Here is a 27819-nt window from a genome sequence, read left to right as displayed (position 1 = left end):
TTCCCACCAACCGCAAAATTTGTTACCCTGTCAAGGAAGGACATTAGGTTGGTTTGACGTGATTTGTTCTTGACAAATCTATGTTGACTGTTACTCATTACCTTATTTTCTTCTAGGTGCTTACGAAATGATTGATTATTTGTTCTATTATCCTTCTGGGTATTGAAGTTAAGCTGACATCTCCTCATGACGGGCAGGCCTCTCATCCGGTATTAAACTGGATGCTCCTACTTTTCAAGGGTTTGTCCCCTATCCAATATCAACAAAACTGGAACTGGTTTTGTCTGGTATTGGACGGAGGATGCCATTTTGAAAAGTGACCTGCACCATTCCAAGTGACCTCGCACCCATTGCATGTCTGAAGTCACGCCCGTGAGGAAGGAGCGGTGCCCTCTCAAAAATGGCACCTGCACACCCCTCATGTGGCTTGGCCTCTCATGCACCGTACGTCCGTGGCAGTGGTGGGTTCACACCAGCACTGGAAGTACCGGTATGCAGGGAATGCATGCGTGGCCATCCTATTTCATGAATAGTCTAGCCATCAGCGCAAGCACAACATGGCTAAAACAGAGCTCTTAATCTTCTCCCTGCAAGCCCTCTCTGCTACCTCCTTTACTGATTACTGTGCACAGTACCATCATCCACTGTGTCACTCAGCCCTGTAACCCGGGCAGCATCTTTGACTCCTACTTCTCTGAGGGGCCTCACATGCAAGCTAGGTAGAAATCTTGCCAGTTCTTTCCAAATAGCATCCATTCTGGTCCATCATGTAACTAGAATTCTTGTCCAAGCTGCCGTCAGCTCACATCTCAATTACTGCAACATCCTTCACTCGGGTCTTGCCCCACTCCTACCCATTCAGAATGCTGCCTCAACGAGCCTATTCATCTCCTCTCATCTCCTCTTGCCTTCCTGTTACCAGTACCGCTCTCTCTGCCAGCCCAGCAGGGCCACATGCTGCTTAACTATATAGAGTCCCTTGTACCTCCCTTCTCCTGATCCACAACTCAGCATGGGAGGCCCAGACATGAAGGCAGCCCTTGTACCTAGGATCACCCCTTCCCCCCACACTTAGGGCCCAGCGGTGGGAGGGGGGTGTCTCACCAGTCTCTGGAAGTGCAGCACCATTGGAACGGTGCTACCAAAGATTCCTCTGGGGGAGACTACACACGAAAAAGATCACAGCTCCAAACCCACTGGTCTTTTCTGAATAATCTCTATAGGGATGGGGGTTGGTGATATGCATCCCTCCACCATGCCTAGCCTCCCTCCTTCAGCATAGGGTTCTGCCAGATTGTGCAGAAAGGCCTCCAGAAGTGTGGTGGGGAATGGGGCCACCATCATGGCCCTATACTACTGTCACACTGTAGGGGTTGTAAAAGCAGCAGAGAGTCCTGTGGCACATAGACTAACAGACATATTGGAGCATGAGCTTTCGCGGGTGAATACCCACTTTGTTGGATGCACCCACGAAAGCTCATGCTCCAATACGTCCGTTAGTCTATAAGGTGCCACAGGACTCTTTGCTGCTTTTACAGATCCAGACTAACACGGCTACCCCTCTGATACTGTAGGGGTTGTGCAATGATGTGTTTACTTGCAGTACATTATTCAGCCACTAGATGTCTCTCTGTGTTGCATACAGTTCCAAACTGGGTGTGGTTCCTGGTAAACAAGGGAGACAAAGCTGGGACCCAATCTGTGTGGAAGCCCGTTTTATCTGTGTCTATAATAACTGCTGCCTAACAAGATTTGTGAATCCATAGATCAGGGCAGGGAGACCCCATGCACAGAGGCACCATTCCATCTGTGCATCTTGAGCAATGATAAGTAGCAGTCGGAAGAGAATTATTATATTATTATTTGCTTTGCAGTACAGACTGTGGTGATACCTAACAAAGACAGCACCTTCCCTAAAGAGGGTACAATCTTGGTGTAGAGAAAACCATTAGCATGAAAGACAACTGGTCAAACTGCTGCAGGAGTTAATTAAAGAACGAAAAGGATGGCAGCTTATGGGGAGCAGGTGTGTGAAATCAGTCCAAGAATGACAATAGAAAGGTTAAAGAAGGTGTCCCCCCACCCATGTGTTAAAGTGATTTTAGAAGCTAATTAAAAAGTCCAGTATCCTTATGGTGCTTGGCATGACGCAGGGAAGACATTCTAGGTCTCAAAAAATTTACTAGATAATTAAAAACCATCCTTTGTCTTGGCCACTGGAGGCCTGAATACTCCAGGAAGTTAATTAAACGAGAGGATTGCAGGGGGGAGGGGGGACGGTGTTCAAAAAAAACAATTCAGCAAATGATTTTTTTTCAAATTGCTGTGCACCGTCAGCCTGAGTGATAGAGGAGATAATTAAACAATCGATTGCTATGCTTGTTGGTGTTTTGAGGAGAGGGCTGTGTCTTCACTGCAAAAAAAAAAAAAAAAAAGGAGGGGGTGTTTTTACATTCGGTTTTCTAGCTTGATAGACCAGGCCGAGGTCATTTCTATCTCAAAGTGGCTTGTTAAGGTCAACCTCCCACCTGCACCCCCCCACACACACACGTAGAGTTGACCTTGTCTAGCGATGGGGAGGTAAAAACTGCAGTGCCTTATCTCCCCTGAGATTTCCTATCCAGGTAGCTAACAGAGTGTAAAAACACCTCTCTTTTGGCAGTGAGGGTGAAGACTTTGGCTACATCTCCACTACGAGCTAGGTGTGTGATTCCTACCTCGCGTAGACATCCTCACCCTAGCTCGATGGGAATTGGCCTGAGTATCTACAGCAGTGTAGCCGCAGTAGAACAGGTAGGGCAGCGGTGGCACGGCTTAGTTCTACTGAGCACAAACCCTCCCGAACCCCATGGGTGTGGGCTCGGCACAGCACTGCTGCCTCTGGCCATGCCACCATGGGTACACAGCAGTGTATAGTCCTGCTCACTGACCTAGCACAAGTGTGTCCACGAGCTGGGAATAGCTCTGTAAAAATTGGATCAACCTAGCGATGTCTCTCAGGGCTGTGAAAAATGTCATGCCCTGTGTGTCATAGTGAGGGTAACCTAACCCCTGGCATAGACATGGCTAGGTTGACGGAAGAATTCTTCTGCCGACAGGGGTATCACCACCGAGGGAGGTGGATTGCCTACATCAACAGGAAAACCTCTTCAGGCAGTTGTAGGAAGCACCTATGCTAGTGGTCCCCAAATTTTGCAAGGACATGCCCTCCTGTTACCACTGTTTGTGGCCACCCCCAATCCCCCCGGGACCAGGAGCAGGCCCATGGCTCTTGTGGAGGGGACAGACAGGAGTATGGGGGCCACAGCTGGGGGCAGGTCTGGGGCCCGGAGCTGGGCCTGGGTTGGGGCTGGGACCGGAGGCGGAGCTGCAGCCAGGCTGTGGTTGGGATCCAAGGCTGGGAGTCAGGGCTGCAGCTGGCGTGAGGCCTAAGCAGAGCTGGGAGTGGAGTGAGGCTTGGTGATGCTGTCTCCCTGCCCCCCAAGGGGGCTGGCCGGGACCATAGGGTCTGACCTGGGCCCCGCCGCCCCCCCCCAAACATTCCTCTGTGACACACTAGAGGGGGGCGCTCCACAGTTTAGGGACTTCTGGTCTACACTATACCGCTAAACAGCCCCATATCTGTGCCTCGGTAGTGGTTGTAGAGATTCATACCCTACGGCCCAGCATATGCACAGATTTGGTACTGGCATAACTGTGTTGGCGAGAGGGTGATTTATTTTTTTCTGATCTAGTTATACTGGTACAACCTCTAGTGTGGACTCGGTTATACTGATAGAAAGGTGCCTAATACCAAAATAGCCTATTCCCCTTCCCATATGGGAATAACTATGCTTGCATAAGAACTTTTATTCCAGGATAGTGGTGTCCACACTAGAAGGTTGTTCTGCTTTAATTCTATCAGTACAGTTAAAGAAGCACAACTTTTGTGTAAACGTCAGGCTGTGTCTTGCTATCAAAGTGCCTTAGGTCTGGTCTGGACCCACACCTCTACTGTTATAACTAATGCTGTGATTTTATACCGATTTAGTTAAACTGGTACAACTTTGATATGGACTCTGGTATCAGTATAAAGTTGGTTGTGTCAGTGTCATGTGCAGGCTAAACTCCTGCAACCAATTTGAAACCAGTCTAAGGGCTTGGCTACACTTGCAGATGGAGAACCCTGGGAGTTAAACCAGCCTTCGGAGACGGCAGCAGGGAAAACGCTGCTGTGTGTTTACATGGTCAGCTGCCAGCGCACTGGCTTGGCCATAGCAGCTCTTGCAACGCCTCAGAGAGCAGTGCATTGTGGTAGCTATCCCAGCATGCAAGTGGCTGCAACATGCTTTTCAAATTGGGGGTGGGAGTGTGGAGTCTGATAGGGAGTGTGTTGTGTGTATGTGGGGGGAGAGACAGCGTGTCAGCATGCTGTCTTGTAAGTTCAGACAGCAGCAGACCCCTCTTCCCCCCACACATACACTCACAGCAGCAGTATTCCACACTAATGGCTTACTTTGTCCCAGAGCAGATAAGTATGCCAACTGTCAGAAACGGAGCTTTGTAAGGGCATATCTGCATTCCTGTAGCCGAGTTCAAAACAGTAAGAGTGGCCAATTGACTTCAGGGGATTATGGGACGTTTCCAGAGGCCAGTCACAGCGCAGTAATGCAACACTTCGTCCACACTGATGCCCGGGTGCTTCAGCCAGGGCACGGCAAGCATGATGCTTCTCGTGGAGGTAGATAACCAGGAGCGCTCCAGCTGCAGAGTCCAGGTGCTCTATGTGTCTTGCCAGTGTGGACACATCGGGAGTTAGTGCATCCGGGGCTGCTTTAATGTGCTCTCACTTGCAAGTGTAGCCAAGCATCAAAGAGTCCATCCACAAAAGTCCTTGCAACTGAACTGATTAAATCAAACTTGTGCAACTCCTGAGTGTAGACAGGTCTGATTTGGATGTAGCTGAAATTTGCTCCCAAAGGACTTACACTGGACCAGAAAAAGACCCTTTTAAACTGAAATCGGAGCATCCATGCAGGGGTTTGCACCTGTTTGACTACATCAGTTTCAGTTCATGCCATCGGTGAACCAGGTTCAACTTTTCACGAGAGTTACAGGACCTTCGTCACAATATCACATTTGTTAGGCCTTGTGCATCTGAGTTTCTTTATGATGAGAGGAGTGTGCATGAGGGAGTGGGAAAAAACTGTGTGCCTTGTGACTGAACGTGCTCCATAGCATTAGAGGGGTTGGAGTGAGCCAGTCCAGGGTAGTGCACCAGACCAGCATCCCTCTCGGCCCCAACAGTGTCTGCAGAATCTAAACGTCAAGGTATTAAGAAATATAAAGCTACTCTGCACCTGATTGCCTTTTAAAAATCCATCCCTAGCTCTTAAGCTGGCAAGGAGATGAGTCAGGACACGAAGCAATGCAGTGCTGATTACACAGACTGACACATGTTTTAAGGTCCAAATGCTGCTTCCGCTCCCCGCCCAGGCACCCAAGCCCCCACAGGTAGCAGAGCTGTTATGGCTCTGCTGGGGGACTTGGCATGGAGGAGAGGTTTGTTGGAGTGGCAGGGCAGATTCAAGGCTTCATATCCCTGTGGAGGGACAAACAGGGTTCCTAGCTGCTACTACAGACCATAGACTGTAGTAATGATAGTGAAGCTGATGCATAACTGCTCTGCACCAAGCTGCTGGGTTGGAGGACGGAGAAGATTCTTTCCCCCATCTATGCTGTCTCTTAGATCCTTTGTGGAAAGCCCTTACACTAAGAGAGAGTGCTGGGGGCAGCATTTGGTCCTAAAAGAGTGATGTATTACCTCCATTCAGCTTAATCATGTTAACTCTGGATCCTAACAATGGATTATTTTTCAGTGTCAACTTCAACTGCCTCACGAGCATCCAGCTGCGATGAGACTGTGGGTGGTGTTTAGGATTCTGGGTGGAGCCTGAGTACCAGCCCTTTTCTCCTCCCACCGTGACCCTGATAGTATACCTCTCAATTGCTGCGTGTTCCCCTTGTACCTGGCTGGGAGGCTGTAGCTTTAACGGCGCTATGAGCCATTCTGCACAATAACACTTGCATGCTGAATGCACAATCTGGAGTGATGATATGGGGATTGAGCTGCCTAGTTAAAGGAGGCACCTTGCCATCCTGGGCCACTGCGGCGCTGATCTGAGCTTGTTGCATGATCAGCAGGATATCATGAAGCCAACAGTCACAGTGCACGCGTTAGATCCAGATATGCCTCCATCCCAAACATGCCTGCTGCCCTGTCGCTGTTCCTTGCTGCCCAAGGACGCTGCCACATCAGCTGGATGCTGATGTTAAAGAAAAGTTCTGAGCTCCCGAGCAGTGTCTGCAGCCACTCCAGCTCCCCCTGTTAACTCCTGCAAGCAAAGCCAGGTTAGGAAGATTCCAGGATGGGAGACTGCCAAGGAGACAGAGAGGGCTGCAGGCAGCGGTTCTGGTGATGGGATAGGCAGAGGTCCCGAGCTCTTTGTGATCAAAGCTCCTTTTTTTTTTTTTGGCAAGTATATTAGCCCTTTCTGCTGCCCACACTTTGTCAGAGGTCATCTCAGTCTGCTTACTTAAAATCCTCCCATCGCTTTCATTTCATAAAGCATTCTGTACTTCTTACGGTCAATTGTTCTGTAGCTTGCTGTGCATTGTAGTAACCCACCCCAGAGGTGGGCGCATTCCAGCAGGGGTGAAGTCAGTTCGGTTTGCCTAGCATTGGGAAAGTGCTTTGGGTGCTTTTGAGATCCAGGCACTTTGGAAGTGTAAGTCATTGTGTAAGGACCAGAGGCCTGGAGCTGGCCAGCCCTCTACAATTAACCCTGCCTGCCACACCTGGGATGGGGCGTGGGGTTTAATTAGGAGAACCAGCTGGGTATGGAGAAGCTGATCATCCTATAAAGAGCATCAGGGAAAAACAAGTGGAGGGAAGCTGGAATGAGAGACTTGAGCAGAGATGTAGCAAGGCAGGGAATGGGGGCTGGGAGTGAATAGGCTTCAGCAGGGAATCATGAGGAACCAGGTAGGAATTTGCAATGATGACAGAGACTGCTAGGAGTTCAGCAAGGGAACCTGAGTCTTCAGAGAAAAGGCCTGGGAGACCCCAGAAGGAAAGACTGGGTATATGGACTTTCTGAAGAGGTGAGAAATTGGGGTGGGGGTTGATTTTTGTTATGTTAATAAATCCAGCTCCTAGGAGGCTGCAGCAGAGAAGAGTTTGTTTTGGGAGACAGATTTGAGAGAGTCCTGAAAAGTGGGGAAACTGAGGCAGGACTGCTGCAGAGCAGCCTCAGGACATGAAACAGTGCTTGAAAGGTGGCTGGGCCATGAATACATTGTTGTCACAAAGATCACCCATCACCCATAGCTCCTTATTCTGCTGTCTTTCTGTGTGTGTTTTTAACTGTGGTAAGATCTGAAATGCTCTTGTGTTACGGCCTGTAGGAGGGAATGCTTTCTTGTATCCTCCTGGGTTTGCATTTCCCTTAGTCTGAACTCTTTTTTGGAGTGCAGTAAGGTAATGAAGCAGAGCATAACCTGCAGATTGGGAGTGACAGACTGGAGCGGCTGACCTGAAACTGAAATATTTATTTGCCACAAGTTAAGCAAGCAGACAAACAAACCCCACAAGCTCATTTATGTTTGATATATTGTGTCTTGCATGGATGAAAGTGGGTACCCCTGAATTCTATAAATGCTTATATCATTACCAGAGCAGTTCTCTTGCAGCAAAAATAGCCATGGCTCCTGCAGAGGACCCGAACTCTTTCCCTCGTGTGCCAAGGAGAGGACTTGCCAGGCTGCCCAATTGTCATGTTAAAGGGAATTTTTCACAAGGAAGCAAATCTCTCCAACCTGGTGTCAGAACAGTGATGCCAAGCACCAGACTTCTTGAATCTGATTCTTCTGGGCCCCCCTTCTCTCTCTGTACTTTCTTCAGCCTTGCTCAAGCTGGTCTGCGAGACCACTGACCTCTCCTCCTTTTACTCCCTCAGGAAAACCCATTTCTGCCACAGTGCATCCAAGAAATCCGTGCAGGGCAGGGACTGGCTACTGGGGCTGTGTGGCTGATCAACCATGGGATGCAGAACCTCCTGCTGCCACAGAAGCTCTCCTTCTGCAGGGGAGCTGCTCCAGCTGCTAGAGGCTGCAGCAGTTATTGCTGCAAGCAGGGGGCTGCAGGCAGTGGAGGGAACAGGAGCACAGACTTCTGTGGGGCAATGTCAAATCAGCCCCACGGAGATGGTCTTACAAGCTCTCTGTCCTGCCTGCTCCCTGTTCTGCATCATTGGTTCTTTGCCTTTCAGAGTCTTTGGGGCAGGGACTGTTTTCCTTGCGATGTCTGTACAGCACCTAGCCATTGCGGGCCTTGCCACAATGTGAATAATAACAGTATGCTGAAAGCCAGGGAAATGCACACAGAGAAAGGAATTTGCTTGGCCAGTTGTTTTCTGGTAACTTAAGAATTGCAGCATCAGCACTGATTAACTGTCAGTCTAGTCCGATCTCCTGTCTTTGAGCATGGCCCATTCTAGATAGTGCAACACCCAGCTGTCCTAAACCATGATCCCATATGTGCGGCTACCATGGTCAGCAATGAGGACAGAACCTGGGATTTTCAGGGGCAAAAACATAGGCTTCTACTCCTTGAGCTAGAGGAGAATTCCTTGAACCACGGGTAAACAGCAGGCTGTTATATCAGAGGGCCAGCCACTAGAGGGCGACATGATTACACATACTAAGCCAGCGTATTTCACACCCAGTACATGCCCCTCTATGTATGAGACTCTGCAATCCATTGCCCTCCACTACCATGCAGCCCAGATCATGTGCGGCAATCCTCTGCCCCGCTAAAGATCCCAGCTGCCCAGCACCTGCTTTTTCCACCCTTGCACACACAACCCTTGCCTAAACTATCCTCTCCCAGCACAAACTACTCTGCCAAGCACCCACAACTACAGTAAAGGCATGGAGGCAGAGTTCAGGTTGCAATGGGCTGTCCGCGGAGTTATGTACGTGTGGTCATGCTAAAGCAGATGTACTGCTGGGTGCCTTATCTTTTCATTTCCTTGCCTTTGTGGGTTTGTGTTGGGTGTGTGTGTGTGTGGTGACCCTTAAGGCCACACAGCAAAGGTGTTTTTGTGCACTAGTGGTTGGGTGTTCCATTTTCCTTGTCACTAGGCAGGTGCACTGTGATTTGATGCTCTCAGAAGCTCGCCGCTCCCAAGCATGATGTTAATGGCCCAGTAGCACCATTGTGATGAATCACAACTCTCGTCTGAGCACGCAGGACTATTATCTGGTGGTTAATGGATTTGAGCCATTGCTCTGTCTGACTGGAGACAGCTTTAATAGCATGTTTCTAATTCTGTTCCTCTGCCTTATCAAACACAATCTGTCCAGGAGAGGCCCACCAGGAGGCTGGCAGGGCTGATAAAGGCGCCCTGTTGAGTTCATTACCCATCTGTCCACCTACAGCATTGTCGTGAGTGTGTGACAGGGAGAGAGACTGAGGCTGTTCTCAGCTCTTAACTGATTTAAATGTCAGATTGAAGTGTGATAAATCAACCCACTGAGGGTGAAGCGAGAAATGGTTCACCGGCTTCTCTTTGGTTCATAATCTGTGTGTGTCTTTAAATATGATGCAGTTCTCAGAAGGGAACTTGAGGACTCTTTCCTCACGCAAGCAACGTCCCCACTGCCAGCTGAGCTGGGACCTTTTAGTGTCTGCTTCACAGAAACAAAATTATGCCTGGCTTTTTCATAGGCTTAATCTATGCTAGAAAAGATTTGCTAGTCCTTTTTGTTCAGTGTACATGCAGACAAATTAGGTGAAACATAAAATACTTTTTCTGGAAGGTTGCACTTTATTTCTTTAGAATCCAGAATCTTAACACAGAAGAACTAAAAACAGAGAGAAACAAAGCAGGCTGCTCCTTACAGCAGCAAGGTAAAACTCCCCCACTTTGCTCTGGGCTGGCTCTTCGCAGACTGACTGTTGAAGACACAGCATGTATGCTTGCCCAGCCTGCAAGCAGAACTAGGAAACCCCCTTGCCTTAAATTGATAGCAATATCGTCAATCTATCCAACTACACACTCAGCCCAGAAGAAAATCTGTCCTATCTTGGGGACTCTTTTTCTGCCCTGCCACCCTCCCAACATGATACAGTTCTGCGGCGATCTGGAAGCCTAATTTCACCGTCTCCGACTCAAAGAATACTTTCAGGACAACACTGAACAGCGTACTGATATACAGGTACCCTCCCACCAACAGCACAAAAAGAAGAACTCCACATGGACTCCTCCTGAAGGTCGAAATGACAGTCTGGACCTATACACAGAATGCTTCCGCGGACATGCACAGGCAAAAATTGTGGAAAAACAACATCGCTTGCCTCATAACCTAAATCATGCAGAATGCAATGCCATCCACAGCCTCAGAAACCACCCTGACATTATCATCAAAGAGGCTGATAAAGGAGGTGCTGTTGTCATCATGAACAGGTCTGACTACCAAAAGGAGGCCACCAGACTACTCTCCAATACCAAATTCTACAGGCCACTTCCCTCAGATCCCACTGAGGAATACACTAAGAAACTACAGCATCTACTCAGGACACTCCCTACACTAACACCGGAACAAATCAACATACCCTTAGAGCCCCGACCAGGGTTATTGTATCTACTACCCAAGATCCACAAACCCAGAAATCCTGGACCCCCCATCATCTCGGGCATTGACGCTCTCACTGAAGGACTGTCTGGATATGTGGACTCTCTACTCAGACCCTATGCTACCAACACTCCCAGCTATCTCCGTGACACCACTGATTTCCTGAGGAAACTACAATGCACTGGTGACCTTCCAGAAAACACCATCCTAGCCACCATGGATGTAGAGGCTCTCTACACAAACATGGAATACAAGCTGTCAGGAACAGTATCCCTGATGATACCACAGCACAACTGGCTGCTGAGCTCTGTGCCTTTATCCTCACACACAGCTATTTCAAATTTGATGACAGTATATATCTCCAGATCAGTGGCACCGCTATGGGCACCCGCATGGCCCCACAATATGCCAACATTTTTATGGCCGACCTGGAACAACGCTTCCTCAGCTCTCGTCCACTCACGCCCCTTCTCTACCTACGCTACATTGATGACATCTTCATCTGGACCCATGGGAAGGAGACTCTGGAAAAATTCCACCAGGATTTCAACAGCTTCCACCCCACCATCAACCTCAGCCTGGACCAATCTACACGGGAGGTCCACTTCCTAGACACCACGGTGCAAATAAGTGATGGTCACATTAACACCACCCTATACCGAAAACCTATCGACCGCTATGCCTACCTTCATGCCTCCAGCTTCCATCCCGGGCACATCACACGATCCTTTGTCTACAGCCAAGCACTGAGGTACAACCGCATCTGCTCTAACCCCTCAGACAGAGACCACCACCTACAGAATCTCCACCAAGCATTCTCAAAACTACAATACCCGCATGAGGAAACAAGGAAACAGATCAACAGAGCCAGACGTGTACCCAGAAGCCTCCTACTGCAAGACAAACCCAAGAAAGAAACCAACAGGACTCCACTGGCCATCACATACAGTCCCCAGCTAAAACCCCTCCAACGCATCATCAGGGATCTACAACCCATCCTGGACAATGATCTCACACTTTCACAGGTGCTGGGTGGCAGGCCAGTCCTCACCCACAGACAACCTGCCAACCTGAAATGTATTCTCACCAGTAACTGCACACCGCACCATAGTAACTCTAGCTCAGGAACCAATCCATGCAACAAACCTCGATGCCAACTCTGCCCACATACCTACACCAGCAACACCATCACAGGACCTAACCAGATCAGCCACACCATCACCGGTTCATTCACCTGCACATCCACCAATGTAATACACACCGTCGTATGCCAGCAATGCCCCTCTGCTATGTACATCGGCCAAACTGGACAGTCTCTATGGAAAAGGATAAATGGACACAAATCAGATATTAGGAATGGCAATATACAAAAACCTGTAGGAGAACACTTCAACCTCCCTGGCCACGCTATAGCAGATCTTAATGTGGCCATTCTGCAGCAAAAAAACTTCAGGACCAGACTTCAAAGAGAAACTGCTGAGCTTCAGTTCATCTGCAAATTTGACACCATCAGCTCAGGATTGAACAAAGACTGTGAATGACTTGCCAACTACAAAACCAGTTTTCTCCTCCCTTGGTTTTCACACTTCAACTGCTAGAACAGGGCCTCATATTCCCTGATTTGAACTAACCTCATTATCTCTAGCTTGCTTGCATATATATATACCTGCCCCTGGAAATTTCCACTACATGCATCTGAAGAAGTGGGTATTCACCCACAAAAGCTCATGCTCCAAAACGTCTGTTAGTCTATAAGGTGCCACAGGATTCTTTGCTGCTTTTACAGATCCAGACTAACATGGCTACCCCTCTGATACTTGTAATTTTCAATATATCACAGTTTATACCAGCAAACCCTCCTAATAGAGAAACAGCTTATGCCAGCAAAAAAGTGCTTCTGCCAATTTAACTTGTGCCAGATGGTTCTCTGGGTACCCAGGACCATGAGTCACTTTTTGTTACGCCTGCCGTCAGTGTGAGGGAGTCCTATTTGTGGTAGCTGAGTGTTAGACCCTTGCTACCAGCAGCCTTTCAGGCACTCTCCTCTGGGCTATGCCAGCCCTGACTTTGCCTTGCAAGTTAACAATTGGTGCACCCCAGTCCCTGAGCCCCTTTGAATCATTCCCCTGTGATATCCAGCCCCTGACACTGGCTACTCAGAAATACCAGATCCTCTGAACCCAAAGGTGCAGTGTGCCCCATTTTACTGGTTTTACTTTAAATCCCTGCTCCTCTATCATGCACAGCACTTGAGAGCACTGCTGATAAAACAAAAGGAAGTTTATTTTAGAAGGGATAGAGGTTCCATGAGAAACCAGAAGAGGGCAATGGAAACAAATGGTTACAATATAAAACATGAACCAGGGCCTACGCTCATTGGTACCTTTACTAGCTAATAAAGCAGGTCCCAGGAGCCAGGATCCAACCTTTCACGGAAAAACTCCTCCTCAACAAAATGACTCCTCAGTGAATGGATGCAGAGGGGCTTCTCCACCCTGTGATGCGCTGAATCAGTCCTGTCTTCATTCACTAATAGTAGGATCCCCAGCCCGCTATAATGTACCCTTTTTACCTCCAAGTGGTTATGATAGTTTCCAGGTAGCTTTAATGGGTTTTCCATGGACTGTTTGGAAATGGGGCAAGGGCAGACAATTGAGCTGTGTGTTACGTCAACACCTGACCCAGGATGGGGTGACAATTGCCTCCTACTTCAATAGGCCATCACCAAGACGTGTGATTCCCTGGTGATTAACCTTTACCCCATGAACAGGCATCATTTTCAAAATAATTGTGTTATTACCTAAATATTTCCTGGGCACACATCTCGAAATGATTATGAGCACTGATAAATTACACACTATTAGCAGAGACCTCACGTGCTACCCTTCATGAATAAATACCATGAAAGCCATGCGTTAGGTGTAGTGAGTTTGTCAGGGCTGAGACAGGAGTTGCTTGTAAAGAACAGTGACTATTTTGTCAGTTGGCACCAATGTGCCTGTGTCTCACCCATTCCTGGAACTAATTTTTTGCTGGTGTTAACTGCCTCTCCCCTAAGCCTTTTGCCAGTATAGAAGTGTTGTAAGCAAATCACGTCCCCGAGCAACAATGTTATATCGGCAAAAATTTCCTGTGTAGCTCTGGCCATGGACAGGCTAGTGCCCTGCGTTGCTAGGAAGGGAAGTTCTTACAGGGGTACCAGAGAGACAGGATGTATCTGTCTATAGCTAGACATTTGGGCCTTGGAGTGCAGAGCAAAGGCACTGTGTGCATTATGTGGCAACTCCAAAACTGATCAAAGGAAGTGCCTTTTCCCACAGCGCTCAGTGACCCTTCCTCTTCTTTCTGACATTAACTATTTCATTGCTTATGTTGATATCATTGGGCATCTGAGTTCACCCCTCACTGAGATGAAGGGGGCAGCTCACGCCTCTCCAAGTAATTTTTCCAGGCTCTCTGCAGACTCAGGTCAACTTTCTGCTATTGGGTACACTCGGTTCCCATTTTCAGGGTTCTCTTTGGGATCATAACAGCTACTGCCTTTTTTGCTTTATAAGAAAGCTGATATTCTGGAAAACAAGTCTGCAACTTGAGAGAATCATAGAATATCAGGGTTGGAAGGGACCTCAGGAGGTCATCTAGTCCAACGCCCTGCTCAAAGCAGGACCAATCCTCAGTCAGATTTTTGCCCCAGATCCCTAAATGGCCCCCTCAAGGATTGAACCCGCAGCCCTGGGTTTAGTGCCAGTGCACCATACAACCGTGTGCCAGTACAATCCTAACCCTGCTTAGCTGCCTACTTCCCTGTCGTGGGGTGTGTGTGACTTGATTAGTTAATATTTGTAAGGCATTGCTATACATAATTAATAACTGCCGCCAGCTCCCTCAGCATGTGGTCTCATCAGCTGTGATGAGCTAAACAGAGCAAGAACTGGTCACTGTTTGGATGATGAGGCTTCACAAAAGCCAAGCTCTGCAGGAAGTGGTGCTGGTGATTTATGATCTCATGACCTTTCATGCAAGTCAGGGTGGAGCCAACCTCCCACCCTGCTGTCAAGGGATACAAGGCTACTGGTGACGCCATCTTCTGCATGCACCGTTAATCTGACTGCCAGACCCCATTTCAGATGATGATACGCTTTATGCCTGTAACTCCAATGCCCCTGAGTGGATCTATAGCTGCAGGATTCAAACCTGGGACCTCTGGATCTCAGTGCATGAGCCCTGTGACACATTGCACCTCAGAATGGCAACCTGTAATGTCCACATTCATCCATATGTGGTTGTGATATCTTATACAAAGCATGCCATACAAGGTATCATATGAAAGGTCATTATGTGCTGAAGCCTGTTGTTCTGTCCAAATAGGTAGATCATTGGCGTGTATAAAGTTGAGATTTTTTTTTTTTTTACTGTATAGCTGTTACTGAAATACGTATGTTTGCTAGTGACATACAAAGGACCCCCACCCAAGAGGGTGTTCCACAACCATTAATCAGCAGCGGCGTTGTAATCAAGGGATTTACAATTCAGTGACTCATAGACTTTAAGGTCAGAAGGGACCATTATGGTCATCGTCTGACCTCCTGCACAATGCAGGAATGGCACAGGTCAGTTGCCCAAGTCCACACAATGGGAGTTTACTTGGTCACTGTGGCTCAGCAAAGCTCACCAGGACAAGTCTGGACAAGTGTCTCCCAGGCACCCGGATAGAGGATATAAAATAAGGAACAGTTGTAGCATGCCTTAGCGTTTCTCCTTCCCTGGCTACACTGGAAGCAACTGGAGTGCTAAGAAGACGAAGGTCACCTGAGGTGACTGGCCCAGCCTTAAGGAGAAGCCTGTGTATTCAGTGGGGTGAGAAAATTGCTGATCTAAATACTGCCCAATGTAATAAGGTTTAAGATTGTGTGTTTTTTGTTTGGTAATTTGCTCTGATCTTTTATGCCTACCACTTATTATCACTTAACATCTATCTTTCTGTAGTTAATAAATCTGTTTTATACTTTACCTAAAACAGTATATTGTGCTTGGAGAAACCTCAGGTACAAAAGCTGGTGTATGTCCCCTCCACACTGAGGAAGGGGCAGACTGGGTTATAAACTTAAACTGGTCAGGCATTTGACCAGGGCAGGATGGTGCAGCTCAGGAATGCAAGGCTGGGCAGCTGGGGGAATTGGCCGAAGCCTCTCTATTGTTAGTTCATGAGTGGCTGGGAGATATGTTTATGTAGCTCAGCTGTGTGTCCCTGCCTGTGGATATCTGTGTAAGTGAAGGACCTGCCAGAGGTCTGCAGCTTGTCACAGTGTGAGAGGGAGCCCAGGCTGGTAGGACAGAGGGCTCAGGGGTACCCCAGTTCTAGGTTGCACCCCAAGGACCCTGTCACAAACCCTACTAGCGGAGCTAAAAGCCCTAGCTCTCTTAGCCAAGGCAGTGGTAGGCTCATCAGTCTCTAGGTGGCTGAGTCATTGCACCACACAAGTAGGCATGGCTTATGTGCACAAGCAGGTGTTATTCCAGGTGTCCTGAGCAAACTTCAGTTTGGGTAATTTTGCAGTCTGTCCACCTGATCTTCCATTCCATGTTTAACCACCTCCTGTATTCTCCACTGCCTGTCCTCTGCTGTTAGTGTGTTGCTGTTCCACACCAGAGGTGGGCGCACTGTGGGACTGGGAGAGAGACCTTGTTTGTATAGCTTGGTATAGCACTTTGGGGAGCAAGGTGTGTGTGATATTTATATGATGATATTGCTCCTTTCTGCTGATGAACTTCCCTTTTCTCCTAGCCCTGGTGTGGGGCAGGCCTGACAGCTCACTTAGCTGAAATATTGGCAAAATGAGAAGTGAGGGTTTAAGCATTGCATTGAAACATGCTGCAAACAAGTCCTTCACTGGGAGAAGTTTTTTTTTAAAAAAACTGCTTTAAAAATTAATCCAAATGTGTCTCACATCCAAGTGAGCCAGAGTGGTGGTGGCAGGTCTGACAGCCTCTGGAGGCCTCCGTCGCAGGCTGTCCAGCTACCCTGGCTGTCGCAGCAGTGTGATGTGATATAAAAAGATGTTACTGAACACAGAGCGATGAACAAAGCCGGCCCCAGGTTGCTCTTTGGTAGACGTGCCAGGTGCTGGGGTGCCTATGAGCGACTGGTTATGGAGCTTTGGGGGCAGTGGCGGCTGGCCCGGGTCATAGCTCTGAAGCTCATGGAATGAAAAGCCTTGAAAGGTCTTAGCACCAAATGCCTGGAGATGCTGAGAAGTTCCTATTTGTGGGACTTCTACCCTGGGGGTGTGGAAAGAAGAGACCTGGTCTGAGGCTGAGACTCCTGGTGGTCAAGGTTGAGCAGGACACAAGGTAGTATTAGAAGCGTCATTGATTTCTTATCCCCTTTGGCAATAGGGAAAATCCTCCCCCCTTCCTCAGGGCAGATGTCCCATACAGCAGCAGACCCTGTGTGCATTACACTGGGGTGCTGGGGTGGCGGAAGAGGGGGCAGAGTTGGCTCAAGAGTGACCCAAGGGATTAAGCCAGGGGAGAAGCTGGGACATCATCTCCCACGGACGATGCACCTCTAAGTAGGCACTAGAGCTGGAGGAGCTACGGGAGCCTAGAGGTGTGGGGATGAGGAGCCTTGACCCATGTGAGCATACTCAGCATGATTCCTGCTGGCTCAGCATGGGAACCAGACCAGGATTTGACCCAAGTTTACGACAATAAAAGCTTTAGTTATGTCTGTATTTTGCTGCCGGTTCTGCCCCTGTGGTTGAGCCCCTTCTGGATGACATGGGACATAATAGAGAGGAAGGATAGGCCCATGCTGAGGGTGAACATAAGAATGGCCACAATGGGTCAGACTAATGGTCCATCTAGCCCAGTTTCTGACTTCTCATAGCGGCCAATGCCAGAACAAAACAGGGCAATTTCAAGTGATCCATCCCCCATCATTCAGTCCCAGCTTCTGGCAGTCAGAGGTTTAGGGAAACCCAGAACAAGGAGTTGCATTCCTGACCATCTTGGCTAGTAGCCATTGATGGAGCTATTCTCCATGAGTTTAGGATTTTGGAGTCCTGCTCTGCCATAGGCTGCCTGTGTGACCTTGGGTTAGTCTCTCCGTGCTGGTGTAAAACAGGAACTGTAGCACTGCCCTCACCTCTGAGGATAAATACAACAACAATTGTGAGGTGCTCAGTAGTGGGGGCTAGTTAAGTGATGTGGACAGATGCTGGGATTTTCCAGTTCTGATTCCTGCACTTGAGGAACACGTACCATAAGTAGGCCATCATATGTCTTCACCTAGCTCTGCCTGGGTGGGAGAGGCCATGTTGCAAAGCACAACACAGGTTACCGGGTCCTCACTGGTGCTGAGCTCCCCCGTCTCTGTTGCTAGGGCTTCTGGGGCACATCTCATGAGTCTTTGTGGTATAGTCAGCTGAGCTGCTCTGTGATTCTTTCCCATTGAATTGTGGGAGAAGGTGTCTGTCCTGGGCACCCTGGAAGACTATCGGCACTTGAGAAATTTAACTTGGGTCCCCACCGCAAAATGGTTAGGTTAGCAGCCCAAGTAAAAGTAGCATCTGGGCTTCAGCCTATACCCCAGCTAGCCTGGGTTGAAAGCACCTCCGTACACAGGTGAGAGGATATTGTGTGTGGATGGGAGGAGGGGTTGGGGCAAAACCCATTTTGACTCAAGATATTACAATAATGACGGCCATCTAAGGACCTGACTAGTTTTATTCTTGTGCAGTCGTTACTAGGACACTGGATTTGGTCCCCTCATGCCAAGCTCTGGTCACACCTGGTGCAAAATTTCACATTCAAGCTGGCCCCACAATAAAGTCAAACTTCCAAGTTTGACGCTGGGTATCTTCTATTCAGAGACCATAGGTGTTGCGCAAAGCAGCACCTAGCAAGCCTGCCAGTGAGTTTATTCTGAACTTCTGCTCCAAGGAAAACATATTGTGGTAGATGATGTACGCGGTGACATGCCAGATGTCAAAACAAACCAGGATAATGTTGCTGAAAGCTGCCTCTGCTACGAAAGGCAAGTGCAGGGATCACTGTTCGCTCATCAGCAATCAGAATTTGATGGCACACCATTGTGATTGAAAGGCTTGTGAGTGTTCAAAATACAGTGCGGGTGAAAGATCTCACCTGACATTTTGGGGTGCAGTTTAACAGGAGAGGACTCCGCATTCCTGTCTGTTTTCTCCTCAGAGATTCTGTTTTAAACAAGGTGATGTGCAGCATTGTCATGAGCTCTGCCTGCCTTTGTGAGAGCCCAGGCAGTCTTATAAGATGTCTTGTCACTTCTTTCACCAATGCTGTGGGATGTAAAAGATGCCAGGTGGACCATTTGTGGTAGCAGAAGATGATCTGTATCAGACCATAGCATCTGAGCACCTTGCAATCTTTAATGTATTTCTCCTTGCAGCACCTTTGGGAGGGAGGAAAGTGCTATTATCCCTATTGCACAGTTGGGGAAACTGAGACATGGATCAATTGAAGTTTTGTCTTCATTAAACAGAAAAAAGGGTGTTCTTAATTTGAGTTAGCTAACTACGGTTTTACCTTAATGTGCTAACTGGTGCACAAACTGTCTTGTCTTCACTAAAGTTTAAGCTCAAGGGGGGTTTTTTGGTTTAATTTTTGGAGATTTTTTTTTTTTAAGTGAAGACAAGGGCTTATCTACACTTAGAAATTTACCAAATCTGCTATTCTGGAATAATTTCCCATGTGGTTACTGGAATGGGGGCAGAGGCTGTTATACTGAAATAACTATTCTGGAGTTTTGTCTGCAGTGTCATTGTAGCTGTGTTGGTCCCAGGATATTGGACCAATTTGTGGTGGATGGGACAAGCTTTCAAGCTCCACAGAGCAATTCCTGAGGTCTGGAAAATGGAACCAGAGTGTCACAATACAGAGGACAGGTTGTTATGCATAAGGGGCTAACGTGTTGCAAGAAACCACTTAAAATGAAATGGGCAATTAACACCTCTTCAGTCATAAGTAGGGTTGCCAGGCACTGCTGACCAGGCCGCAAAAGTCCAGTTAGTGGTGCAGCGGGGCTAAGGCAGGCTCCCGGCCTGCCCTGGCTCCGCATGGCTCCCAGAAGCAGCTGGCAGCTGCTCCTTGGTGTGTGGGCAGCCGTGGGGGCTCAGTGTGCTGACCCCGCCGAGTGCCGGCTCTGCAGCTCCCACTTGCCAGGAACTGCAGACATTGGGAGATGCGGGAGCAGTTTCTGAGACCGCAGGAAACACGAGGAGCCCCCCCTCCCCCCCAGTCCCTCCACCTCGGAGCCAGACATGCTGGCCACTTCCAGGAGCTGCAGGGAGCCTGCCGTCGCCCCACTGTGCCGCCGACCAAGAGCTGCCTGAAGTAATCACTGCCCGGCTGGAGCCCACACCCCAAATCCGCACCCCAACCCCCTGCCACAGGTTGGAACCCCCTCCCTCACTTTAATTCCCTCCAAGAGCCTGCACCCGCTCCTGGCCCCCAAATCCCTACCCCAGTCCTGAGCCCCCTCCTGCACCCCAAACCCCTCATCCCCGGAGCACCCCAGAGCCTGCATCCCCAGCCAGAGCCCGCATCGCTATTGTAATTCAAGCTAGATAATCAAAGCCAGCTCAGGAATGTCTACACTGCTACAGTCACATCTCTGACTGCAGTGTAGACATGATTCACAACAGGGAGAGGAGCAGAATGGGATTCTGGTTTAGAATTTCATTCAGGAGCTTTAGCAGCTATTGGCATCGTTGTTCGGCACAAAAAGGGACTAATCTTCTTGCCACTCGGGCAGGGTAGGGTACTATCATTCTCCCCATTTCGCAGATGGGGAAACTAGCACTGAGGATTAGGTGGCTTGCCCAACAGACCATCTACAACTGGCTTCCCGTCCTGTGCTCAGACCTCACCTCTCTAGCATGGAGCTTGCTCTCTGCTGCAAGATTTGTAGATGTTAAGGCCAAAAGGGATCATTGAGTCTGACTTAGCATAGGTCAGAACTCCACCCAGACTGACATGTATAAAATCCCACCAGGACTATCCAAGAGCATTCCAAGCAGCATTTAGCATACACAGTCTCAGGTGCATGAGAACTGCAGACAGAGCACCAAGGGGCAGGTCATCATCCTTGTACTATCGACTCGGCTCTAGCTCTCTTCTAGTGGCTGAAAGGGGCTTGCATTCCATGTAATATGCTCAAATCCAACATGAATGTTGCCCACCTAAAAGTTAGTTATGTAGTGTAATGTATAGAAAACGGTGTTAAAATTACAAGTTATCACTTTAAATTCTCAAGGCTTTTTCCTGGTCCTGTTTATAGGCTAAGGGGCTTTGTAGGGAAACGTGCAGTCTGGGTCTAGCAGCAGTCAGATTGTGAAGAGCCAGCCTCGAGTAAGGTGAGGTGAGCTCTGCCTTAGGGAGCAGCCTGCTTTGTCTCACTCTGGTTTTGGTTATTGTATGGATTTTAAGAAATAAAGAAGTGTTCTGCTGCAATCTTCCAGAAAGCTAAAACCAGGAGACTGATCTACTGAGGTCTCTTCCAGTCCTACAATTCTATCAAATTTGGTTCCTTTAACAAGCCTGGCTATTAACAAATCAAATCAAACAGCAGCACAAATGTACATCTTCTGAGGGGCTTTGATCTCCTACTTCCTGAGTCCCTTTGTACCAAGTGGTGCTACCTTCTTTCTGAGGAAAAGGAAATAAACCACACACAATTTAAAAAATACAAACAACTTTAGCAGTCTCTTAGGTCTTTCTAAACTGAAGCACTTTGTTGGTACAGCTATATAGCTTATTGCAGTTCCCTGAGCGAAATATGCTATCCCAGCAAATGGACTTGCTCATAATTTGACATTATGATATTATAAATTGTATATCTGTAGCACCTAGGGACCGGAGCAAGAGCAGGTCCCCTGTACAGATACAGAACAAAAGCACAGTCCATGCCTCAAAGAGTTTATGATCTAATACAGTAGCACCTCGAGGCCTCTGTCAAGCTGGAGACCCATTGTGCTAGGTGCTGTACAAAGAGGGTGAAATCCTGTTGCCAATGAAATCAGTGTTCCCTCTAACTTTGCTATGGTCAGGATTTCACCCCTGTATCTTGCAAGAGGATGGTTGATTCTTCCTCAGGGTCCTTCAGATCTGGCTTGTTCCCTTTGGTGTGGACACAGTGATTCGCCATGTCATGCCTCCAATGGATCATTGGAGGGAGTGGACAGACAATTCATCCTATGGGTCCAGGACTCCTGTGTGCCCAGCAAGTGTCTCTGGTGGCATCTCCGTACGTGGTGTTCCCTGTGCAGCACCTCAGGAGGATCTCGGCCTGTCAGTTTCACTTATGACATTCGCTGGGACCCGCATCCATTGCAAGAGCCTTGAATTCTCCACCACACACCAAGGCCCTTAGCAGAGTGGTCCTGGTGAGATCTGGGCCTTGGGCTTGTTTTCTGTCTTTTCCCCTCCACTCCCGAGGGGCGCCTGTGTGTTTGAGGTGAGAGTAGAGATTCTTCAGAACACGGCAGCCTGGATCTCCATTCCCTCATCTAAGAGGGTGATCCTGCTGTTCCTATATCTTACCAGGGCAAATTGCACCAGTTACGCAGAGGGGGTATGGCCATGCATTCGCATCATTCCTGTTCCACTTCCTCCGCTCTGAAAGTATCCATCAGAGCGAGTCAGAGTGAAAACAGTCGGTCTGGCAAATAGCTGATGATTAGTGGAGAGAGACTTCGCAGTTATAATCTGCACATGGTTCGACCCGTTCTTCTATACATTGGCATCCTTAACATTGCAATAAGGCAACTTTCTCTATGGAACAGAAAGGAAAGAAAGTGAATGTTGAGTTTTACAGGGCGCATAGTGAAGTCCTTGGCATTTTTGTTTCTAAAGTGGGCTGTTACGCCCCAAAGACACAAGATTTCAACCCTCACAAAGTTCAGTGATGATGTTTATGAGAGCACTAGGACAAGCGGCAGATCAGTGTGTTTGTGTCATTGTTTGAATAGCAGTGCATTCTTTTGATGTCCCCTCCCTGCCCCCCATCATTTTCCATCCAGCAACTTTTAGACACATTTTAGGGATAACAAATCGGGGACAGCTGTAAATACCTCCAAGATTATTAGTGTTACATTACAATGACCATACAGTATTCTAGCTCACTCATTATTCATTTTACAGCTGGGGCACTGAAAGTTCATGTGACTAACCCAAGGTCACCCAGGAGGACGTTAGTGGAGGCAGGGATTGAACCCAGATCAGTACATTAACTAGAAAAGCATCTTCCCTCCCTACATAATGTTGCTATAATACTGATCCTTTTTGGCTAATTGTTAAAGGACCCCACCACCTGCCGAGCTGGTCAGTGTTTTCACAGCCACAACAGTAAAACCCCAGGAGCACACGCTTTTGCTTCTCCCCTGCTATGGTCAATGTCTGACACTGAGCACAGTTCAAATTTCCTCCCCCTCTTCTGTGGGGAGCCTGCGTCACTTGCTGCAGTCATGGGACTGAAAATGCCCTGTGTGGCTGACTATCTACTACTGGCCCTTTAACTCTAGGATTAAGCCGTCCTTGCCTTGACTTCTGCTCCCTTGCCATTCCTGATCTCCCTTTCCCCGTTTATCTCTGCCATGGACCCTGTAGCTGACTCCCTCTGCAGAGACTGCAGTGACCACATGGAATTCCCCTTCCTTCCTCTTTCGCCCCCGCCATCTTCACTGCTGAACAGCTCTGCTTCTCCTACCTCACCTGAGCCCTGGCCCTGCATCCCCCACTGCCTGTCTGCTGCCTTCGGCTCCCCTCCTCTCTGCGCTCAGGATCTCCTCAGCTTCTTCAAAGAGAAGTGACCTCTCTCCTCCACTTCCCTTCAAACAGCCTCTCCTCCTCCTCCTCCTCCTCCCAATAACTGGGGCCGGGAGATCTTCCTGAGAGTCTCCTCTACCACGCCCACCCTCTGGGCCCAAACCAGCCCCCCCATGGCCTACCTCATCCTTAAAACCACCTCCGGGGGCCTGCCTCTCTCCCATTGCCATCCGGTCTTGCTCCTCGAGTTGGGCCTTCACCACTGCGTTAACTTCCTCACTTCAGACTCCATGCTGGATCCTGCTTCACCTTCTCCACTCCCTAGACACTGATCTCACTCGACTCTCCAACAACCTCTTCCTGGCCATGTCTCAGAAACTCTTCTCCCTTCTCAGCTGCTGCCTTCCAAACCATTGTTTACTCTTCCTTCCTTGGCATCCTGCCTTGCCTTGGCTTCCATGAGCCTGTCCTAGCCTGGTTCTCCTCTTACCTCTCTGGCTGTTCTTTCAGCACCTCTTCTTATTCCCCACTTTGGAGCCTTTGGGGATCTTGCCCCCATATTTCTATGGGTCAGCAGTCAGACAGCACCCACTGGCGGTGTTAACTCGGAGGGAAGCATGCCACCTCCTGAGTCATCAGCATTACCTACCTGCGGCATCTGACTTTCCTTGGAGGTCTCCTACCCCAATGTTGACTAGGACAGCTCCTGTTTCGCTGTGTAAGATCACAGGCAGGGAAGCACAGCTAGAAACTGGGGGGGCGAGGGGGACAGATTGGTGCAGCAGGGGCAGGGAGTGGAGGGGACCTGACTGGGAAATAAACAACTCTCTCCTCTCTGCAGCTTTGACTTTTAAAACCTCTTCTGTGCGTAGCCTTCAGCATGTGTCACTCTTCGCCCACGCAGCGCGGAAGATAAAAGCAAATTGTCCAGATCATATTGAAAAGCAATTTCTCTGCTTTCAGAGACTGATAAATTAAAAGCTCCTTGGCCTCGGAGTGCAAGGAAGTTTCCCCACACAATAGCTCAGATCACATTAAAGCAATGACAAGCAGCCACTTCATGCTTCACTTAAAATTTAGCCAGGAGCAAAAATGTTACTTAAGGTGGAGGAGGAAACTGTCTTTAATTGGAACTTGCTCCATGCTGAGCTGCTGTCGACAATTAGTTTTCAATTAGTAGTTCTCTAGGTTTGGGTTCAGCTCTAAAAGACAGCCCGTGAAGCGAAAACCAAAACTTCTAGCCTATCTCAGAGACCTTCATCTGGCTTAAATTTGCCATTACTGAATTTTAAAATAACAACCGTGCTTTGTTTCTTCCTAACATTCTTCCCACTAGGACCTCAAAGCTTTTTACACCCCTCAGACTATTAAGCCTCACAAGTAGCCCTTTGAGCTAGATAAGGAATAGAGATAGATATTCAGATCACCTAACCTGCAGGTATAGTCAATCCACTTCTGGGGTAGAAAGTGCAGTTTGTCAACAGCTCACAGCAACGCTGCACAGCAGTTTAGGACAGGAAGTGAAGGAATGACTGAAACTGCAGGAGGAACGTAATGAAGCCAAACCTGTGTGGACTCAGGCCATGTCTACACTGCAGCAGCTACACTGTCACAGTTATGGTGTTGCTGCTGTTGTGCTATAATATAGATTTATTTTTTTCCTTACATTGACAGAAGGGTTTTTTCTGTCGATGTAGGTAACCCACCTCTCAAAGAGACAGTAGCTAGGTCAGGGAAAGAGTTTTTTTCCATCAACCTTGCTGATTCTCCAGTGGAGGGTTAGGATAAAGTGTCCATTGATCCTTCAATCTCCATGCAGGCAGATTTTTGAAATATGGACAAATGTCCCTGATTTTTTTTTTCCTTGCTAGTCCTTTTTCCAATGTTGATTTTTGTAGAACTGCAATACCTGGTGTCCCCTAACAGCGGCATGACTCTTTACTGGTTTGCCACCCTTACTTCTGTGCTGCGGCTGGTTTCAGAGCTGGGTGGCTGGAGAGCGGTGGCTGCTGGTTGGCCACCCAGCTCTGAAGGCAGCGTCGCTGCCAGCAGCAGCGCAGAAGTAAGAGTGGCATGGTGTTGACTATTGAGTCGCAGAAAGGGATCCTGCTGGTACAATACTATTTCAGGCACTTATTTTGCAATCAACCACTGCTGAGAAAGGTACGTTCTTCAGAGATATAGGCAGGAGCCCAACAGCTGTAGGAAAGGACTGACTGCAAATTAAAAGGTTCATTTAAATTTGATATACATTTTATTTTAAGGCCATGACACTTGTTAGTTATAACTATTAGATTCTTTCTACTTTGAATATCTATCTCCCTCCAACTCCCCCCCCCCCCGCTGCCCCCTGGCAGTATCCTTTACTTGGGAACATGAAATATGGTAACTCTAGGTTAGGCCAACCTGACTATGTCATATGGCGATGAAATTTTTTTAGAGCCCTGAGTGACATAACTAGGTTGACCTAAGTTGTAGGTGGAGACAAGACCTCAGTTATACATTAATCATAGTACTATAAGATTGGAAAGGACCTCGAGAGGTCTTCTAGTCCACTCCTCTGCACTCATGGCAGGACTAAATGTTATCTAGACCATCCCTGACAGGTTTGTCCAACCTGCCCATAAATATCTTCAATGATGGAGATTCCACAACCTCCCTAGGCAATTTATTCCAGTTCTTAACTACCCCGACAGTTAGGAAGTTTTTTCCTAATGTCCAACCTAAACTACCCTTGTTCTTGTCCTATCCTCAAAGGTTAAAGAGAACAATTCCCCCCCCCCCTTGTAGCAACCTTTTATGTACTTGAAAACTTATGTCCCCTCTGTCTTCTCTTCTCCAGACTAAACAAATCCAGTTTTTTCAATCTTCCCACATAGGTCGTGTTTTCTAGACCTTTAATCATTTTTGTTGCTCTTCTCTGGATTCTCCAGTCAGGGGCGGCTCTAGGCATTTTGCCGCCCCAACCACGGCAGGCAGGCAGGCTGCCTTCGGCGGCTTGCCTGCGGAGAGTCCGAAACCCACAACTTCAGAAGCTGCGGGACCAGTGGACCCTCCGTAGGCAAGCCGCCAAAGGCAGCCTGCCTGCCGCCCTCGCAGCACCGGCAGAGTGCCCCTCGCGGCTTGCCGCCCCAAGCACGCACTTGGCGTGCTGGGGCCTAGAGCCACCCCTGTCTCCAGTTCATCTACATCTTTCCTGAAATGTGATGCCCAAAACTGGACACAATATTCCAGTTGAGGCCTAATCAGCGGGAAGAAGAGTGGAAGAATTACTTCTCATGTCTTGCTTACAATACTGGTGCTAATACATCCCAGAATGATGTTTGTGTGTGTGTTTTTTTGCAACAGTGCATATTTAGCTTGTGATCCACTATGACCCCCCAGATCCCTTTCTGCAGTACTCCTTCCTAGGCAGTCATTTCCCATTGTGTATGTGTGCAACTGATTGTTCCTTCCTAAATGGAGTACTGTGCATTTGTCCTTCTTGAATTTCATCCTATTTACTTCAGACCATTTCTCCAGTTTGTCCAAATGGTTTTGAATTTTAATCCTATCCTCCAAAGCACTTGCAACCCCTCACACCTTGGTATCGTCCACAAACTTTAAAAGTGTACTCTCTGTGCCATTATCTAAATAATTGAAGATATTGAACAGAACTGGACCGAGGACTGATCCCTGTGGGACCCCACTTGATATGTCCTTCAGCTTGACTGTGAACCACTGGTAACTACTCTCTGGGAATGGTTTTCCAACCAGTTCTGCACCCACCTTATAGTAGCTCCATCTAGGTAGTATTTCCCTAGTTTGTGTATGAGATGGTCATGTGAGGCAGTATCAAAAGCCTTACTAAAGTCAAAATATACCACATCTACCTCTTCCTCCCCTCATCCTCAAGACTTGTTACCCTGTCAAAGAAAGCTATTAGGCTGGTTTCACACAATTTGTTCTTGACAAATCCATGCTGACTGTTACTTATTACCATATTATCTTCTAGGTGTTTGCAAACTGATTGCTTAATTATTTGCTCCATTCTCTTTCTGGGTTCTGAAATTAAGGTGACTGACTGTAACTTCCTGGGTTGTCCTTATTCCCCATTTTATAGATGTCCATTATATTTGCCCTTTTCCAGTCCTCTGGAATCGCTTCCATCTTCCATGACTTTTTGAAGATAATCGCTAATGGCTCAGATATCTCCTCAATCAGCTCCTTGAGTATTCTAGGATGTATTGTGCATGTAATTGTCTAATGTAAATATTAGAGCAGGGATTTGGCCAGGACTCTGTGATTAGCGCTCTCATGTCTTGTAGAAAGAAGCATGGGATTTTTACAGAGCACCTT

The sequence above is a fragment of the Gopherus flavomarginatus genome, chromosome 3 (genome assembly GCF_025201925.1).
Source record: "Gopherus flavomarginatus isolate rGopFla2 chromosome 3, rGopFla2.mat.asm, whole genome shotgun sequence".
In the NCBI taxonomy this organism is placed as follows: Eukaryota; Metazoa; Chordata; order Testudines; family Testudinidae; genus Gopherus; species Gopherus flavomarginatus.
The sequence above is the reverse complement of the archived record's forward strand: the minus strand, read 5'-3'. Positions refer to the sequence as shown.